Source organism: Episyrphus balteatus, chromosome 2 (assembly GCF_945859705.1).
Source record: "Episyrphus balteatus chromosome 2, idEpiBalt1.1, whole genome shotgun sequence".
Taxonomy (NCBI): domain Eukaryota; kingdom Metazoa; phylum Arthropoda; class Insecta; order Diptera; family Syrphidae; genus Episyrphus; species Episyrphus balteatus.
Genome location: NC_079135.1, coordinates 12710146 through 12728077, shown reverse-complemented (window position 1 = coordinate 12728077; position 17932 = coordinate 12710146). Strand labels below are relative to the sequence as shown.

Sequence of the window (17932 nt, the reverse complement as noted above, 5' to 3'; positions counted from 1 at the left end):
TCGAATCAGTGGGAATCTGTGTTTTTAATTTTTTTTTTTTTCATTTTCTGTAAATCTCTTCAATTTCTCTCGCTCTTTCTCTGTGGCTATCAATTTAAATTACTTAATTAAAAATTAATTAAACAAGTATGAATGCAGGAGTAATCTGTGTTTTTGCATAAACGAGTGTACACGCTCGTGATGCTTCCGGAACAAAACCTTGTTTACTATATGCGGGAATCCGGCGTTGATTTTTTGCAACGTTACGGATTTTTCGTTGTTGTTATTTTTTTTTTGTTGAGTTAAACAGAAACAAAAAATTATTTCGTTAAACAAAAAAATTTAAAAAAAAAATACCAAACACAACATAATACACACGCAATGAGGTTTCCGCAGGGATTTCCATAAAGCGGCACTTTAAGTGGCAAAGACCTGCAGCAAGACTCTAGCCGGACCATCACATACAACATATCCTTGCTACTGATTGACGCTGTATTCCTATACACACACTGCCTCCTCCTTTGCCTGCTTGGATATACTTACCTCATTTCATTATGTATGCATCATTGCAAATAAATTCAATCGAAGTGTATCTCATTAATGCAGTCCTGTCGGTTGTTATGTGAGTATAGTCCTTTGCGAGTCCTGATTTCTGACTGCTGCCGAGCTGCTGCTGCTACACAACAAAGCTCGTCCTTATAGTATAACTCGCCATTGCCATACATAACTCACAGAGCACAACACAGGACACACAACAACAGAGAATAAAGTTAAGTGTGTTGTTGTGTTGTGTTTTGCTGCAATCCGATTCGGGGTGCAAATTGGTTGACATTTATTACGCTTTATTACAGCCAAGCTAATGGGCTGTATGGTAAACTGTTCTCTCTCTGTACAAACAAACACAGGGTGGTTCTTTCTGGTTTTTGGATTGGGATTGGAATTGTCAGAAAATAACGTTTCTGTGTATCGTAACGTAATCGTATATAAAATTATTCAACAAAACTTTTGTGTTTTCAGATATTGTACTGACTGGCTGTTAGAGTGTTACTATACAAACTACACTTCTCTTTTGTACTTGTGGAAGTTGGAGAAAAAGAGATCATTTTGTTTTGTGTTTTATTCAGCAGTGTAAACCGCAGCAAATGCAGCTTTGTTTATCATGGCTAAGGTTCATTAGTTAGAGGTTGGAGTCAAGTCGTAGTTACTGCTGCTGTGAACTGGAAGGAAGGAAGGAAGGCATCAAAAAAATATTCTCTTTTTCTCTCAGTGAGTGCTTAATAAATTTGGTTTTTGTTTTGTGGAGATTTATATTGTGGTATTATGGCTTGATGAGGATAAAGTGCAAGGGTTGATATGAATTTTTATATAATTCTTACACAGTTAATACCCTACTGGCACCACTTTGAAAATTACGAGAATAATACAAATAACAAGGATGTTTTTGGAACTCCTTTTTGTGTGTGTTTTGTTAAGTTAATTTGTAGAAACATCTTTATTAAAAGGGTGATTCTGTGGTCATTTGAATTTTAAAAATTAATTAAAGTTGTTCAATTTTTAGAAATGCCATTTCAGTTTTTCTTAACTTTTATTTAAAGAACAGGTTTAGGAGTATTGCAGTACCTTTCGTACCTGCCATATAACCAAAATGAAAATATTACTTTTCTCAAAAACGACTTCAACGATAAGATAGTTCTTTTAAAGTAAAAAACTCATACCTGTTATATAGGTAAATATGTACAAAACCTTTTCATTTCTGGTTTCCTTCTAAGCGATTTAATCGTTTTCAGCGAGAACTTTAGCGGTTTTGTAAACGTGAAACTAAAAATAGTTAAAATTTACGATTTTTTTTTGAATAAGTGCAAAATTTTGTTTTTGAAAAATTATTTATTTTTATTTTTATTTTTTTTAATGCTTATAAATCATGTTCACTTGAATCGTTTATTTCAGAAACAGCATAAGTCCACTTTTTCCAAAATTTTTTTTTTTTGAAATTTCTCATTTATGTATAGTTATTCATCTTCTGAAAAAAAAATTAAGTATGTCAGACCCCCTAAAATACGAAAACTGAAAGAAAAGGGTTCAAAATATATGGAAAATTTTCACCCGGTGGCAACATTTTTGACTGTTAAATACATGACTTTTTACCAGTTTAAAATTTTTTTGGCAGCAATCTTGACACGCACCCCCTTTTGTTATATATCTATAAAAAGGTAAAGAATTACTCTATCTATATCTATTAAATTCATTAAAATTGTACTCAGGATTCAAAAGTTATAGCCAGACAGGTGGCGGCAGCATTTTTAACTCTTGAATAATATGACATTTTACCAGTTTTAAATTTTTTTGGCAAACATCATGACACGCAAGCCTTTAAGTTATACATCTATAAAAAGGTAAAGATTTACTCTATCTACTGCTATTTAATTTATTAAAATCGAAAGTAGAGTTCAAAAACTATAGCTAAATAAAAACAAAAGTTTTACCACAAAAATTTCGTTTATTTCAGAAACGACATAAGTCCACCGACTTTAAAGGGTTAAAAACCCGCAAAGACCTAAAAAAAAGTTTATATTTTAAAGGTTTCTAAATGCATCTTAGGCTAGATTATAACCCGGAGAAAGTAACTTTGTTTTAGCTAATAATATATTTTTTTTGAAAAAAAAAAAAAAAAAATATAGACTTTTTTAGCAAGGAATAACAACACTGTGCTAGTTCAAAAATCCGACAGATGGCGCTCCTAAAGATAATTCGAGTAGTTTTTCAAAGTTGGCTCAGTTAAGAAAGATTTTGGCCTTTGAAATTTTCTGTTTTAAGCCCAAAATCATCGAAAAGCATCATATAAATTTGGCATTTATTGGTTTTATATCGAGATTTATAGACCAAATATAGTTTTTTCTTCAAATTTTATTATTTCACTTTTATATCTTATGGCCAATAAAATGACACTATTTTGATGTTATTTAATACAAAAAATCATCAAAATTTCATTCAATTTACATACATATAAATAGGTATGTAGATATATAAATTTTTTTACCAAAACTTTTTTTAAGGGGTTAGTACACTAAAAATTTCAGAGGCCAAAATCTTTCTTAACTGAGCCAACTTTGAAAAACTAAGGACACCATCGTGTTCAACATACTCGAATTATCTTTAGTAGATATGAGCGCCATCTGTCGGTAAAAAAAAGTTGGATCTTCAAGCACAGTGTTATTGTTGCACTGAAAATATTTCTTTGCGAAAAATATTATTTAGCGAAACATTTTTCTCACCTAAAAATATTTTATTTTAGCGAAAAATTTTTTTTACCGAAAAATAAGTATTTTTTAAGCGAAAAAGTTTTTTTTTTCAGCAAAAAATTTTGTTTTTGAAAAAAAAGCTACGAAAGTAAAAAAAAATGTTCATGTGAAGAACTGGAAGATTAGCTTAATTTTATTCGGGAAAAAAAGATATTTTTCGGTAAAAAGTGAAAATTGATTTGAACCCGTTTTGGAAAGTCACTACTCAATTATAAAATATAATTTGACACTCCTTTATCACACTAGAAAATACTCCAATATTAAGAGTTAAAGTTTATTAAAATTACTCAGTCCATTTTCTAGACAATTATATTGCTTTTTATTACATTTTTTGTAAATTAAAACAAACCTTTTTTGAGAAAAAAAAACAAGCTTTTAATGGTTCCTTGTGGTACCATAACTTTGAATTTACAAACATTTAAGACATTCATTTCTTTATAAAACGAACTTCATTTCCACAAATTGGCTGAAATGCGGCACCAAATTTGTTCTCCTTTCAAAATAAACCCAATTACTCAACCTTTTATGTCCACATTATTTCTTTTTAAAATCATTATACTCGTATGGCTGTGTGTTTAACTTTCAATTTTTCTTTTTCATTTCAGGTAAGACACGTGGCAATGAAGCCTACATTGTACACCTTTGCCGAATGAGTTTTTGTAAGGATACCAAAAAATTCAATAAACCACCACAACCTCCATCAGGTTATTTAAAATGTATTCTTTTAGACTTTAAAAATTAAGATATTCTTTGTTCAGTGACAAAGAAATGTTTGAAAGAAAAATTTAGGCTTGATTACCTTTAAAGATTGGTTTGACATTTTCGATAGAATTGATATTATTTTTTAAGTTCAATTTATTAGAGAAGAAAAATTTGAACATGCATTGGATAAAGTTCATATATCATGTTATAAGTACTCGAAAACCTTCGTAGATCCTAAAGAAGCCACAGATGCTTTTTCAATTTTCATACTATACCGCTTTTTCTCTCTTTCAAGACAACACACTCGCAAAGCCATAAACCACTTTGCGTCGCCCACTCACAGTTGAATGCACATCATAAATTGAATTTATGCTAAAGAAATAGGAAATCAAATTTTCTACCAAAAAGATATTATATACACTTACCCCCCTTAAACACACATACAAACATAGAGGTACTGATGTATTAAAAAGAAAAAGGGACTTCCTTATACGAAGTGCCACCAATTTTTGTGCTCACGTTCCAAATGGGATGTACGTTCACGTAGGTTTCACCATCACCATATACTCGTCGTTCCTACAATATTATGCATATCCTCTCTCTGCGGAGGATATTTTAGATAACCCTGGAGCCGGGGCTCCCATTCACCACGTGCTTCAAATTTTCTCCTTTTATATGCTAAATGCGAACACACACGTGTATATGTGATAAAAATGGTAAATGCTATGACTCTTCTGACTCTGCCTCTGCTGCTTTAGCTGGTGGCTGGTACTACTGCGGAGGCAATCGAATTTTAAGGCGAAACGGATGTGGAAATATTTGACAAACGTGGCGGTTGAATTTTGTGTCAAAATTTGGCAGGAAAAATGTAGACAAATACTTGTATATTAGTTTTGTTGTACGAGTATAGGGAGTTTAGGTAGGTTTTGTAGGTACAGGTACACACTGATGTATTTGTTGTTGTTGTTGTTATTATGCTGTTAGTGGTGTTATAAATGAACAAATAACTCAAAGATATATATGAGCCCATTTTGTGTTTAGCTAATGATTGATATCAATAGAATTTATTTAAGGAAATAAAAAAAAAATAAAATGGAAAACGGCACTGAAGTCCTTTGGGAGGAAAAAAGAAAGGAATGTAGGCACACCAGTTTTTCACACGTGATTGTTCCTGAGGCTGTGGGACTTATCATTGGACAAAATATTCATATACATTCATATTTATTCATTTATTGTTTATTTTTAGAATTTTGAACTTTATTAAATTTTTTCGACCAATGGTTTCATTTTTTAATATAAATGTATCATTGCGATTTGCCGCATGTGTAAATATACCTACATATTTTACGTAGATGGTTAATTTTTTATATTAAAAAACTTTTAAAATGCAATAGTTAAAAGCAAACAACAAAAAAATCATGCTTAAAAACAGCTGAATCGACTTTTTTAAACAATTTTAAATATAATAAACTAAAAAAAAAACACAATGCACAATTTTGCTTTTATGGTAAGAGTTCCTTTGAGGATTTAAGATTTTAATCTAAATATAAGATTAATACCAAAATTTAATTTTTTTTTTATTTATTTTCCGCTAAAGTATGGCTGAAATTAGCGGACAAAAATTATTATTTACTTGTGTCCAAACTGTAGCTAGTCAATTGATAATTTGTTGCTCAAAACTCAGCTCCAATGGGTAAACTTACAGTTAAATTTTAAGTTTAAAAAAAGCATAAAATTGCTCAGACCAGTCTAGAAATTTTGGTAAAAATAACTTTTTTATTTTTTTGTCAGAAATTGTAGCTTTTGAAAAAAAAAAAAAAAAATTGGTGCCAACCTTAAATTTGAAGCTCAACCATATTTTTGAAAAATCAAGGTTTTGTTCAGAAAAATTAGCTCTCAAGTCAAAAAAAAACTGCGAAGTTAAAAAAACCCCGATTTTGTAGCTCGATAAGTTTTATTGTTATTCAAGTTTCCGATAAAATAAGACAAATCCTCATACAACGGAAATGGTCAAAATTTTCAAAAAAGTTTAATTTTTTTCTTAGCTAAAGCGTTCCCGAAATATTGCTTAATTGATGTACTTTACTCATTAATGAAACAAAAACGCACATATAGTTTAAAAGGCCAACTAATACATACCAGATATAATCAATATTTTTTACAATATAAGAAAATGTTCCACATACGCCACAGTGACCGTCGAATTTGAAAATTTAAGCATTGCTACAAGAAGTTTTCATCGCTGACGAAATAATGAAACCAATAGATTTTTTTTAATTATTAAAATACCAATTTATAAATATAATGTGTATCTTAAATTTGTCAAAGTCAAAATCAAGTATTTTTTGTTAATTAAAAAAAAAAAATCACACCAATTGAATTAAAAAAATGTGCTGTGTACATTAGAGTGGTCTTTTCTTTTAAAATTCGAGAGCTGATAAATGCTTAGTTTTCACAAATTTATAATTTCTCTCTTAAGTTTCTTGCACATTAAACCCAGCAGGCAGTAGTTTCAATAATTAAAAACTTAAGCAAAGTCTCGTATATTTCAGACTATTCTACAACTCTATTCCTCATTTTTTTTTAAGGAGGACTCTATAATTTTCTCAATTGCATCGCTTTAAATGTCTCTAATTGATGCGACCTAAATAGTTTTCATTCTATGTCAGAGTATTCTAAGCTTTTCTGATTTAAATTATCATCATCATCATAATATTTTTCCTACAATTGTCAAACACTTAAGGAATAATTCTCATGAAAGTTGTATTTCCTTATTTTTCTTTAAAATTAAATTTTCCCTATTCCCGCCCTCATCGTTTATTTATTTTTTTTTTCTTTCTTTCTTTTTGCACAAAAAACTATATAAAATGTATTGCACATGCTAAGTGTTAACATTCCGATTGCATGACACTTTAGATAAATTAATCGTTCATCGGCGAATAAAAGCAAAAAAACACGAAATGAAATAAAAAATGAAAAAAAAAGAAAGAAAATTAAAAAAAATATATCAAGAAAGAAAGAAAGTATCTCCACACATTTCATTTAGAAAAAAAAAGAGAACAAATTGCTTCGTCGATTTGAGTGCAACGCTGCTGCACGCACTACCCGATGTGTTGTTGTCTGCCCTGCATATATGCGCGCTTTAGCTTTTGCGACAAGCCAAAACGCCCGAGGGAGTAGGTAGTAGTAGTAGAAGTATAGTACCACACAGTCTGAGCACTTGTACAGACTGACATTTTTTTTCTTACTCTCTCTCTTAAAAAAAAAAAAAAAAAAAAACAGCACATCATCTATCTAGATATATTTTAGTACTCGCATGAGTGCATTACATACAATTTATATTCTAGCTGTTGCGCTTTTTTTTCTTCTCGTCGTCGTCGGTCGTTTTTGTTGTTATTGTCGTTCTTGTCAGTCTGTTTCGTTTTCGGTTGAACGCCTCGACGGCAAAAAACTAAATGCGACATAACTGCCAGCGAGCGCAGCGATAGAAGAAACTTATGGATGCATTCGTGGGGACATAATGATATGGCCTAGATACATTTTACAAAAGTGTTGCCAACCCAAAAATTATGTGTTGCTGTGAATTTGATTTTAAAATTAGTACCTATAAAAATTTGGTTAAATCATTTCACGAGTGAAAATGAAAATGAGTATAAAAAATATATTATTCAGTGCCGCCAAACTTTCTCACAGTTTTTTACTGCGTTGCGGCGGTTTTGTGGTGATTTAAATGTGTTCGCCTATCACAATTTAGTTTTGGCGCAATGTAAGGCCTGTGCGGCATTGTTGCGGCGGTTTTGCGGCGATTTAAATTTGTTCTACTATCACAATTTAGTTTCGGCGTGGTGTGAAGCCCGTGCGGCGGTTTTGCGGCTGTATTGCGGCGTTTTTGCGGCGATTTAAATTTGTTCTACTATCACTATTTGGTTGCGGCCCGGTGTAAAGCCCGTGTGGTGGTTTTGCGATCGTATTGCGGTGTTTTTGCGGTGAAATAAATTTTTATTCGGGAAACTTGTCCAAACCGCATTCCTCAGAATTTTTCGAACAGCTCCGTTTTCAGACAGTTTTCTTCAATTTTGTTTCTAAAGTCTCTCGAGCCTCTTTTCATTCTGGTTGTCAATAGAAGATAAGGTCATATTTTTTTGTACCTTCTAGCAGCGCCAGAGTTTCAGAATTTACGAAATGGAGAGTTACAATTGTATTAAGGTGGTAACATTGCAATTCTTTAATCTACAGATGGGATTTTGTTGTTGTTGTTATTATTTTAACATGTTCTTCTTCTTCGTGATAATCAAGTTGCATAGGTCTCATGAGCGCATTTGTTGTTGTTAATCGTCGTCGTCGATTTTCTAACATTCAGAAGCTATAGCAAGAAATTATGATTTTTTTTAAGATCACGTTCGTTGTTGTCGTTCGTTGTCGTGCTTGTCTCAGAGAGATATCACACAAAATCTCTTAGATTTCATTGCTATCTTAAATGATCCCATGGTGCAAGTAAAATCTATTATCTGGTATTTTGGTTGCATCTTGCCTTCATCGTCATCATCGCATGGTTGAAATGTATAGAAAATGTAATTGAAATGACTTTGGGGGGCTCTCTGTGGTTGCTACTGTTTGTTGATTGTTTGTCTGTCTAAAACGTGGGTGTCTAGACTTGCTTATAGAATATAGACGACAGATGACACGTTTGTTTGGACGATGATGATGATTATTTTATCGAGATATGATTTCTATGTAGCTTTTATAGCCCCAAACAGGTATAAGATACACTTGTAGATATGCAAGACAAATGGGGCCTGGGACGGATTTTTTTTTCATCCGGGACTTATCGGCCGGTGGTTTTATTTCGAAAAGTAACTGGGTGATTTATCATTTTATAATAAAGATTAGTTTTAGTTTTAAAGTGCCTCCGCGTGGGTCTTGGGATATTTATTAGATTAGTTCTTTTGGGGATTATTGAAATCAACTGGGAATCTTGAAAAGTATAATAATGTGGTTGTAGGCTTTTTTTTTTTAGATTTTTTGATATTTATTTTATGAAAGGCTTTCACCTGTGAAGTAAAACAAGTTTTTTTTCTTATTTAATTTGTCAGCTATAGAATAATAAAATTCATAACATTAATTCAATAACAAGAATTCATAAACAATTTTTTCGTTGACATTTTTAATTAGAAATTCCACTGAGTGAATTTTTTTAGAACATAATTAATAAATTCATGTCTGTTTTTTCTTTTTTTTTTATTTTAACATTCTTGAGGTTTCCACGGCGATAGCTTTAAATGGAAATATTATTTTTATTTGATTTAGGAATTTTATTGAGGCATCTTTTTCAGAGGAAATTTTTAACTTTTTTTTTCTCGTGGAAAGTAAAAATAAGTAGGTGTATCGAAAAATAGAAAAAATTCTACTTAAATCCCAGTACCTATGTGGACGAAGTAAAAAGGTGGCCAGATATGTAAAACATACTATATTTTAATGATTTGAATGGCCTTGAATGAGTTTCTAAGTAATTATTTTTTGTTGAGGTATAATTCCAAGTACTATTTTTTCCAAGAAAAACATATTCAATTGGTTAATGAGAACAATGTAATTGGTCACAAGCTATACAATTCGTTGTAAAAGCCTTATTTTCATCGGGGGACGTTTTAGAGAAATAATGTTTTTGTTTTAATAAAGTCAAATAAGGTGAAAAAAGGGGTAAATTTCGGAATGAATGCTAATAGAAATTTTTTTTGCTCAATACCTTCGTTTTGGCATTCTATAACAAAGTCCCAAAGTTTTGATTCTTAAAGATAATGGATATGTGAACCCTCATGCAAAATTTGGTTCCTCTGCCATAACTTTTAAGTGTTTTTCGGTAGTAAGATTGCAACTGTTTTATTATATAGGGTTGATAGATGAAAAACAGATATAACTTTTTTCAGAGACGTCAGATTGCCTTGATTTTAGATTTTTTGGAATCAGCATTAAATAATACCTCGATATAATATAATATCATGTGTGTATATAATACCATCGTCTATTTTTGCTATTTTTGAAAATCTCCATTTCGCGCTTTGACCTTGAAAATCGCGACTTGCGGACATGAGATTTTTCTAGACTTTTGAGGTATGTTATAGAATGCCAAAACGAAGGTATTAGCATTCATTCCGTGGTTAAACCCTTATTTGACTGGATTATTTAAGTTATTTTGATGTTTTATTAGCATTAGCTGTACGTTTTGTTACAGAAATCACAATGCGATTTTTTAAATAGAAAAAAAAAATTAATTGACAAAGATTCTACCTTTGTTATATTACTTATAAAAATATGCACAAAAGCAAATGTGTAAGCTCAAATACGTCAAAGAGAGCGAAGGAAGGCATAGATAAGTAGTTTTGCAAAGACCGCCTTTGCGGATTTCCTTAGACTGGGTTTAAAAAAGAATGAATTGTTTGCATTACGTTGCATGCGATTCAAGGGCTGAAAGTCATAGTCAGCGAAAAGCTATTGAATATACATAGCTGTTGAGTATTTGCATTGTATTATAAGCTTTGGACCAAATTAGAAGAATCTTCGATTGATACAAATCTACAAATGATATGATATATAGGGGCGGGGTGGTAGATTTAATTCGAATTTTTAATAACGACACTGTTATAATCAGCATGAGTATTAGGGTGGGTCAAAAAAATGTAAATTCGTTTTTTTTGATTTGGCACTTCGAAAACTCGATTGCTAGACACCTCTTGAATTTACTCACCAAATATGAGCTCTTTATCTTAATGGGAAGGTCCTCCGCTTTTCAATTTTCCATTTTTACATCAAGCTTCTACCAAAAAAAAAATAATTTTTTTATTAATTGACTTTTTAGCAAATTTCTTTTCAGATTCTTGTAGGAAATTGAACGCTCTACAAAAATGGCCTTATACACTTTTTTCGTTTATCTAACCGTTGAATAGATATTTGAGGTCCAAAAATCGAGAAAATCTTTAAAAATTCGTTTTTTGTTCTTAATTTTGTAACAAATTGAAAAATTATAATAATCAAACGCACATGACATATTCTTGTAGGAAACGGTTAAAGCAACCAATTTGAGGTCAAGGACTTTTTAGGAGAACATTTAAGCCCCTACAATAATCCATCTTACTAATTTAATAATAATGACTTTTCAGTGAAGTAGAAAATTTTGAAAAGTAAAAAAAGTTTTTATATTTTTGTTTAACTTTGACCTCGAATATCTTTCAAATGGTTAGATTAATAAAAAAAGTTAATAAGACCTTTTTTGTGGAGCAATCTGTTTCCTACAAGAATATGTCATGCGCGTTTGATTATTATAATTTTTCAATTTGTTACAAAATTAAGAACAAAAAACGAATTTTTAAAGATTTTCTCGATTTTTGGACCTCAAATATCTACTAAACGGTTAGATAATTTAAAAAAGTGTATTCAACCTTTTTTGTAAAGCGTTCAATTTTCTACAAGAATATGTAAAAAAATTGGCTAAAAATTCAATTAACAAAAAAAATATTTTTTTTTGTTGAAGCTTGATGTAAAAATGGAAAATTGAAAAGCGGAGGACCTTCCCATTAAAATAAAGAGCTCATATTTGGTGAGTATATTCTAGAGGTGTCTAGCAATCGAGTTTTCGAGGTACCAAATCAAAAAAACGAATTTCGACTTTTCTGACCCACCCTAATGAGTATTATTAGAAGAGAACTCTTCGCTGAGAAAATCGACGTATGTAGGTGACGTTTTCTAATATGATAATCTGTTGCAAAAATCATGAACTATCCGTTTTTTTTTTTTTTAATTTAACTTGATAAATAATATTCAAAGCCACAGTAGTTACATTAAAAATAAAATGTTTAGTTCATATTTTTGCGTCTAGGTGGCGCCATATAAGAAATTTTTTTTACAACCCATAACCAGGGGGCAATCAAGATGCTTTTATCGATACCCCATTTGTGAAATTATGATAAGTAGTTTAGAAACAATGAGGGAACATATACATTAAAACCAGTTACATAAAAATATAACCCCATTTTAATAATGTATCTCCTCTTTCTTTCATCTTTCGGTTTTCCTTGTCTAGAAAAAAAAAAGGAGGTAGTAGGTAGGTAGGCTAGATTAATTGGTCAATATAAGAGTACTTTTTTAACCAATTTGATATTATTGTGTATTGTCAAAACTGATAAATGAATTAAAAGTTATGAAAATACATCCTTTCATTCCATACGCGAAAATTCCAAAAATCAACTAGAAGACAGATCAAACTGTCAAAGAGGAATAAAACTTCTTTTCAAACTGTAATTGACTCATCTTTCTTCTTCACGAGAAAGCAAAAAAAAAAAAAATCCACTCCATTCGTGTATCATTTCGCAAACTAAACAACATGCCAAAAGTAAGCCAATAAAAAAAAGGTTGAAACAAATTATGAGTGTATCTACCCCCACTTATAAAAACATCCACTATAAGGAGCAACGTAATCGACCTAATTCCATTGCTTCAAAATAATTGTATGAGAGTGAGAAAGAGGGAGAAAAAAAAAAGAAAAACAGAGCCTGGAATGACAAAACTTTTGCAAAACACAATCGTATACAAGAAACGAGGGAAAATTCCAAAATGAACATTGGAGCATATCTCGGGTTATACAAAAATGTGTTACGACGTATCCTTTTGAAAAAAAAAAATATAACAAAAAAAAAAACTTAGGTACGCCTGGCTTGTGTGCAGCGGCAAGAAGCGAGGGCATACTTCAGAAAGTTTTTGAACTTCCGGCAGTTCTTGCAGTCGTCGTTTTCGTCGTAGTCGTCATCATCATCAGCCATCCCACGCGAAAGCACACAGAACCAAACCCAACCCAAAACTCCTTTTTCAAACGGAAACCAAGAAACTGAAACTGGCTACAACAGCAACAAAGACACCGAATTCATCGTCATCATCATCATCATCATCATCGTAGTCGTTGTGTTGTCGTCGTAGTCGGCGGCGCACCAAACAACAAGGAACCAAGTCCCACCAGGGCAACATCAGGAACCAGGAACAGAAGCAAAGCAAAGCACAAGCTTGCCATCCGTAATAACGCAAAACAATTCAAACTTAAATAACTAACTTTCTGCAAACGGTTTCCGAATTCTTCCAAGTTTACTTACGAGTTTTCAGATTTGTTTTATATAATTTCGTTTTATTTATTTTTTTTTCTCTGATTTTGTTTTCTTTTGTTGTTGTTGGTTTCCTTCTTTTTATTTTTTACGAGTTAACATTATTTTTTTGTTTTTGAAGATTCTTGTGTTGTTAACGCTTCCTTGGAATATATATACATTTTTACTATAATGCAACAGGAAAGTTTAATAGGTCCTCTCTCCTCTTTCCCTCTGGATGGGCAAGAAGAAAGCCAAAGAAATTGTTAAATTTTCTACACAAGAAGTTAAAAACAAAATTTTCAAAACAGAAATTGTTTTCACGAGAGAGTGTTGATGCGACATCTAATTGTGTTGGCAATGTTTATCCGGGATAACTCTGCGGCAAAGCAATTGAATTTGATTATTTATAAGACCCAAAAGAGAAATATTTGTTTACCTTTTTTTTTTTTTTGAAAGTTTATCAAGTAAATTGGAAATAAAAGAAAGTATTTTTCTTTTTTTTTTTGAATATTTCAAAAACTTGCATTGGTTGGAACGAAGAAAGAAAAGAAAAATTCAGGAAATCGTAGAATAATCTTAAAAATGGGACTGACTTCAGACGTTTTGATTTTCATTCGTTCTCTAAAGTTTGTTTGGTACGGTAAATCGATATAACAATTTAAGAGAATGGAATATGGAAGGTAAATTGACAAGATATGTTTTATTGTTCAAAAAATATTTTTTTAAGGATACAAAAATTGGAAGAGTAAATTAGAAGTTTTTCAAGACCGCCTGGTCAGAGAAAATTTCTGGTCACCAATATCATATAGAAGTTATGGCATTTATTGACAGTCACATCACAATCTCTAGAGAAGTTATGACTTATTAAAAAAAAAAAGAGAAAAAAAAAAACGAAAAGCTTTTTCTCAAAAAGGATCCAATAATTTTTTTATTTGAAAAAAATATAATAAAAATAAGTTACATCGTCGATTCCTTGGGGTTTTCGACGAAAACAGAGTAAAACTTGAGTTAAGAAAACAATAGGATCAAAAAGATTTAATAGTTTTGCATATTTGTTGGCAGTTATTAACAGTAAATTTCATAAAAAGTTTTATAATATTTTTGGAAAATACAAACAATTATGTACATTCTGAGTAGCTAATTTGTAAGGCCTTTCATTACGAATTTTAACAATCAACTGAATGTTAAGAAGAGAAATATTGTTCGATAATTGTTCTTCTTCATTTTTTAAGTTAAAAAATTCCAACCCCAAGCCAAGTCCTATTACGATATAATCAGATACTAAAGGGTAACAAAGTCTAATATTTCAAAGCGCCAATTTCCTTTTACTTTTGAGGGCTAAAATTTTCAGCATATGTTGGTATAGATGTCTGTAGCAATATAATAGGTTTATTTTTTTTTTCACTATGTACATTAGGGTAGGTAAAAAAAAATCGAATTTTTTTTTTTTGATTTGGTACCTCGAAAACTCGATTGCTAGACATCTCTAAAATATACTCACCAAATATGAGCCTTTATCTTAATGGGAAGGTCCTCCGCTTTTCAATTTTCCATTTTTACATCAAGATTAATAAAAAAGTTATTAAGACCTTTTTTGTTTTCGAAGTACCAAATCAAAAAAACGAATTTCCATTTTTTTGACAAGCAAATTATTTGTGCAAGATTTTCCATTTCTTCAAATATCCTCATGGCTTCAAGTATTTCGTCACATACAAATGGCGACTTTATGTGAGGCGTCTATCAATCTTTAAAACTTTGCCAAATCATTGGAATATGAAATACAGTCGACTCCCTCTAAGTCGAACTTATTCACCATTTTCAATAAAAAAATTTGAAGAAAAAAGAAAATAATAATACTTCTCCTTCTAATTCGACTTGCCCTCTAATTCGAACCAATTTTTTTGTCCCGTTAAAGTTCATTATTTAAAGTGGGAATTTCACTAAAATAATTAGGTAAATTATATTTTTTTTTTAAAAACGCAACGTCAAAAAACTTTATTTGTTTTGTTCACTTCTTCCATATTTAATTTGGTGAAATTTTACAGCTTTTATCTGAAATCTTAAGATTTTTATCTTTAACGTTCTCAAATTAACTGTAAAAAAACATAATTTTTCTTTTATCAAACCTATACAAAAAAAACCTTTAATATAATTAAATGATAAAAGTAAACAAAATTAAGTACAAAACAAACAAACGCCCCTTCAACACCAGCTGTAAAATTCTATATGTGCGGTATTCTTTTTTAATATAATCAAGTTCAACATATTTTTTTATAAATTTTATCTAAACTTCAAAAAGCAAATTATTTCTCCATCACCGAAGACGCATTATGAATGCCCATCATGAAAGAAGGTGTTTTTTTTTTTTTGTAGGTATAGAAAAATATTATTTTTTTCTTGTTTGTTGTTTCTTTAAAGATACCAAAAAAAGAAAAAAAAAAACTTTTTCTATGAATATATAGAAGCCCATGATGATCAAAACATTACGAGAAACCGATTTGCTTCCCTAATCATTTATATGCAAATGTTTAAAAGCCTCATGTAATAACTGTTAACTAAACCACTTTTCTCTGTTATACCGGATTCGATATAGAACCACAAGTAAAAAAACCAACGAAAACACACAAAAAAAAAGACCAACACTAATGGCTATTATCCTTTGAAAGCTTCTCTACTGAAACTCGATGCTGCTGCTTTTCCCAAATAACAATCTTCTTAAAAAAAAAGAAAAGAAAAAAAAAAAACAACACCCGACAAACGGCTTTTCTGCTACCTAATAACATTTAGAACAGAGGGAAGGACACAACCAACCTATACTTATCTTTCTCACCACCATCATCAATGCCACCGACGACGGCACGACCCCCACCCCCTCATAACCACCGACCTCACCAAAAAATTCGAGAGGAAAAATCGAAATGCTATCTAAGGCTATGTCCATATTCCGCACTCTGACATTTTGAGGAAAAAAAAAAGAAACATAAAAATAATAAATAAATACCAAAAAAAAAATATATATAAACCCAAGGACTTACGTCACACACAGAGCACAGACAGCTCAGGAATCTATGCATGCAATAATGAGGATAAATAAAACAGAAGGGACATCCTCTTACAGAAGTTTTATCCATCCTGTTATCCAAAACGATGACTTTATCGATCATGACGTAAAGCCAAAAATCGATACATTCTATATAACACAAAGGACTAAGGACTAAAAAATATATAAAACAAAAAATAATAAGGAGAACTATACTATATCGTATCTCTCTTTCTAGTATGCTGCTCCACCGACACACCGACATATAGCCAGCTGCATGTACAGACACATTCTATACTTCACTCTTGGACTCTCGAGCATTGTAGTTTCCCCAGGACTTCACTTTTTGGTTCGGTTCTACTTTATTGTTTTATGTTGTTTGCAAGTGGTGGTGGTATATTGCATTGCTAATTTCCTAGAGTCCGGGTCAGGAGGAAAATGGATACCTTTTGCCCATCCGGACTTTTATATGTATATCCTTTTTTTTCCAAAAAAGAAAAAAAAAAATGAAAAATTTGAAAATATACAAAAAAAAAAAAAAAAAACCGAAAGATATTGTTTGTGGCATTCAAGGAGCACAACTAGGTCACTCAGTACCATTTTCTCTGACAGAATAGTAGAGTATTTGGGAATGGGTGCGGGATTTATTCGGACTTTTTTCCAGAGATAACTTTGTCAGTCCTTCTTCCAGAAAAATATGCTTATCTATGCAACTGCATTTTTAAATTTTTTTTTGTATTCATGTTTTTTTTTTTGTATTTTATTTTGTGTAAGTTTGTGGATGTATTGTGTATACACATATAAACTATAAAATCCTTCTTCAGTTTGGGCAAAAAAATATATAGATGACGCTTTCACTTCTTATGCAATATAGTTTATGGTGATGCGTTTTGTTAAGTTTTTTGGTGGTAAAGTGGTGGCCTTGCAAAGTGAAAATATTATGGTCTTAGGTTTTTGAAAACTTGGCGACTTTTAAACTTTCGAACTAAAGATATACAGTGTGAATCATATAATTAGACCATGACTAAAAAAAATATTTGATATTGGTGGACAAAATAAATAGATCTAAAAAAATGTTTGCATTTTTATTTTTGTCATAAAGCCTTATTTTTGTTGTAAATGGTCGTATGAGATTTCAGATAGCTTGAAAAACATTTTGAATTGTAAATTCTTTATAATAGAAACATTTTTCAAAAAATGTGTCTCACAGAATACTTATGAATACAGTTACAAAAAAAAATTTGTCGGTTCGTTTAATTCGTTCTACTGACATTGACAAAATGTTCTAGCTTAGTTGTGTAAACAAAGGATGGGATAAAATGTTAATTTAGCTCCAATTATTTTGAAAACCTTGACTCGAAAACTTCTGGTTGAGAAATTAAAATTAGAAAGGAATGTTTTCAATCCGGCTTTGATCATCGATATCTTTGCAACGAAAATTGATAAGCTCGTACCTGAACCAAATTCGAAGTATGAAATGAATAAAACTAAAAAAATTGCTTTTTATCACCAAATCTACGTCTCAAAAATAATTTTGAATTAAGAGAAGCGAAAAAAAAAATCGAATAATTAAATATCAGAAAAAGGCCCGTAATCGAAAACCCGTAAAACGATTGCAAAACTGATTAAAATCAGCTGTGAAAAACGCGATCAGTTTTGAAAATAGGTATTTTTGTGTTTTCTTTATAATAACAACACGGAAGAAATTTTAACCAAAAAAAAAAAAACTATTGACATTTTCAAAACTCGAATATTTTTCATATTCTTTTTCATAAAAAATTAGACGA

The 17932-nt window shown here is 30.9% G+C and overlaps 1 long non-coding RNA gene across 1 annotated transcript; it reads left to right on the top strand.

Annotated features, from left to right (window-relative positions):
* Positions 1 to 319: 319 nt before the first annotated feature.
* Positions 320 to 3941, top strand: LOC129912103 (uncharacterized). The gene is made up of 2 exons (XR_008771745.1): positions 320 to 1245; positions 3884 to 3941. It is a non-coding gene; the product is annotated as an uncharacterized LOC129912103 (long non-coding RNA).
* The last annotated feature ends 13991 nt before the right edge of the window (positions 3942 to 17932 follow it).